Source organism: Balaenoptera ricei, chromosome 5 (assembly GCF_028023285.1).
Source record: "Balaenoptera ricei isolate mBalRic1 chromosome 5, mBalRic1.hap2, whole genome shotgun sequence".
Classification (NCBI taxonomy): Eukaryota; Metazoa; Chordata; class Mammalia; order Artiodactyla; family Balaenopteridae; genus Balaenoptera; species Balaenoptera ricei.
In genome coordinates this window covers 85,565,740-85,569,172 of record NC_082643.1, presented here as the reverse complement: position 1 = coordinate 85,569,172, position 3,433 = coordinate 85,565,740, and positions in this window count along the sequence as shown.

Here is a 3,433-nt window from a genome sequence, read left to right as displayed (position 1 = left end):
AGACTTTACTATATATTTGCCTTTACCAGTGGAATTTTTCCTTTTCTATAAACTCTTAATTCTTGTTGTAGCCTTTTATTTTTCCACTTAGAGAAGACCATTTAACATTTCTTTTAAGATTGGTTTAGTATTGATGAATTCCTTTAGTTTTTGCTTGTCTGAGAAGTTCTTTCTTACCTTTACTTCAATTCTGAATTATAATTTTTCTGGGTAGAGTATCCTAGGTTGTAGGTTTTCTCCTTTCAGCACTTTAAATATATCATGCCACTCCCTTCTGGTCTACAAAATTTCTGCAGAAAAATCAGCTGATAACCTTATGGGGGGATTCCTTTATATGTGACTCTTTGTTTTTCTCTTGCTGCCTTTAGAATTCTCTTTTTATAACGTTTGCCATTTTAATTATGATATGTCTTGGTATGGGTCTCTTTGGGTTTATCTTGTTGGGGACCCTCTGTGCTTCCTGTACATGGGTATCTATTTCCTTCTTTAGGTTCAGGAAATTTTCAGCCATAATTTTATCAAATATATTTTGACCCTTTTCTTTCTTCTCCTTCTGGAACCCCTACAAAGTGAAAGTTAGTATGCTTGATGTTGTCTTAGGAGTCCTTTAAACTGTTCTTATTTTACAATTTGTCTTTCTTTTTGCTGTTCTGATTGGGTTATTTCCATTATTCTGTCTTCCAGAATACTTATGCATTCTTCTGTATTACCTAGTCGGCTATTAATTCTTTCTAGTGTGTTTTTCATATCAGTTATTGTATTCTTCAGCTCTGACTGGTTCTTTATATTTTCTAGTTGTTTGTTAAAATTCTCATTGTGTTCATCTATTCTTTTCCTTAGTTCAGTACTATTCTTATTACAGTTTCTTTGAGCTCTTCATCTGTTAAATATGTATCTGTTTCATTAGCTGTTTTTTCAGTTGTTTTCCTTTGTTCCCTATGAAATTAGGTGGAATAGTTACCTATCCCAGTCTCAAAAGGGAGATTTGTGTGAGAACGTCCCTATGCAGTCTACCTGTGCCCAGTGGTTTTGGTGGGAGAGCTGGATCCGAAGTGAGCATGAGACACATTTACCCCAGGGAGTACTGGCAGTTAGGTGGGGCTGAATATCTAGGAGCTAGAGTTGGAACCAGGTGTGAGTCAGGGCTTCTCCTATGTTCATTGGCCAACACTGTCCTATTGGGAATGGGATTGAGTCCCAAGGTGCTGGCAGAAGCCCTGAGGTTTGGATCTGAGCTGGTTCCATTCCCTGTAAGTATCCACTCTCCCCACTCTCAGCATCAGCACATTCACTCCAGAGGGGAGCACCACTGGAGCAAGAGGGGCCAGAGCTGGAAACTGGTGCAGGTTGGGATGTGTGTTAGGGTGATCCTGGCACACCAGTCAGAGTTCCAAACCACTCCCCGTCTGCTGTCTTCATGAGCACCAGTGATGGCCACCCTTGCTCTTTTCAGGTGCAGTACTGGGTCCATGCTGGCTCTTTCCCTCTCAACTGCACATTCTCCTTGGTAACAGCAGCCTTTTCCCTAGTGAGGAGCTGGTGGGAGCTAGAGGATCCAGATCAGATACTCCATGTGAGTCAGGGCACATGCTGTGCAGTCATAGGAAACCACCATAGAAGTTTCAATCTGCTTCCTCTGCCTTGTTTCAGGAGTAAGCAAGCATGTGCACAGTCTTCATAAGCAGAGTCTAGGTTTCTTACAGCCCTCCTATTAATCCCACTGATTTTCAAACCAGCTAAGCAGACTCATCTTCCTAGTGTTAGACCCCAGGGCTGTGGAGCCCAATATGTGGTTCAAACCACTTACCCCTCAGGGAGGATCTAGTAGCACATGTAATCTCCCTCCTATTGTTTGTCCCCTTCTTGGGGCACTGGTCTTGACCTGATTGCTTCTCTTCCCTTCCTATCCAGCTCCATGTGGATGCTTCTTTACAACATTGTTTGTATAACAGTCTTTCTGCTAGTCTCCAGTTTGTTTTCAGTGAGAATTGCTTCACATGTAGATTTTTTTTTTTTTTTGATGTGTCATGGTGGCAAGAAAGCTCTGTGTCCTCCTACTCCACCTTCTTGATCCCCTACCTCTATAATTTCCCATTTTAGAGATTATAGAACTGAGGCTCAGAGAATTCAGAAACCTGCTCAGGATTATGTAGTCACAAAGTGACAGACTGGAACTTGAACCATCTTTCTTAGCGTTTTATTCTCTGATGTATGTGTATAGTATCAGAGTAGTACAGGCTGGGTCATATAGGTTATATTAATAATTTTGATCTTTATTTTAAGGAAACAAGAGGCCATTCACAAGATTTTAAAGAGAGGACTAATTCATCTGATATGATTCATTTCAATTCAGTTTAAAAGATCTCATTTTATGTGGAGAATAAAGAACAGATTACGGGAAAATATAAATGTATCTGAAGAGTTCAGTATAGTGGGAGTGAGTGGTGTTTGCTTGGTGAAATTGGAAAAGAAAACATAGAAACTGCTGAGATATATTTATCAGGAAAAAACTTACCAGATAGAGGAAATGGTGGGTAGAGAGAGAGGAGAGAGCTAGAAAAATACAAATTCAAGTTGGACACCATTAACCTCATCAAAGTGTCAGTTTCATTTGGTCATCCCTTTATAAAGAATCCACCCATTGCTGGTGTAGTGTGCATAAAGTATTTTTTGTTTACGAATGAACATATACATATATGTGTGTGTGTGTGTGTGTGTATATATATATATATATATATATATATACACAGAGAGAGAGAGAGAAAGAGAGAAACAGCCTTGTTTTCTCCACTAGCACTTTATTTTCTAAATCATCTTTTTTTTTTTTTTTTGCTACCTCCTATGTTTATGCTTTCTATAAGATCTACGTTTTGAATACCTATGACTTACATGTTGACCTTCTAATCTACTTTCATTATCTGGTTGATGATATCTTGTTTTCATCTCATATCTAGATAAGTATAGCATTTGGCAGGTTTGTCTTGATGAGCTAAACTTTTGTTAGTGGCAATGAATCACCATTATTCCTCTTTCATTATATTCCAGATAAATTCCCTCTTAGCTTCTGCCCTTGATCTACCTAGTGGTCCTAGTTCCTGCTTTACATATGAGTTAGACATTAGCCATAGATTGAAAAATCTAATATTGAATAGTTGATGCTTTTCATTTTCAAACTAAAATAAGGTACTTCCATTGAATTAAAATGGAAAAGTATAAAAGTGGTTTTTTTTTTTAATTTCACTTTTAGAGTTTGCTCCTAGTTACTTCTCATGACTGGTTCTATGAGAATGAGAGTTTTATTGACATTATATATGGTCCTCCCTCAGTACCAGCTAATACTGCTTTGGTAAATAATTGTGGATTTAGGTTCAGTTATGATTTTGGACAAACATGTAACAAATAGCAAAATTACACACTCATATTTTATAGGAGA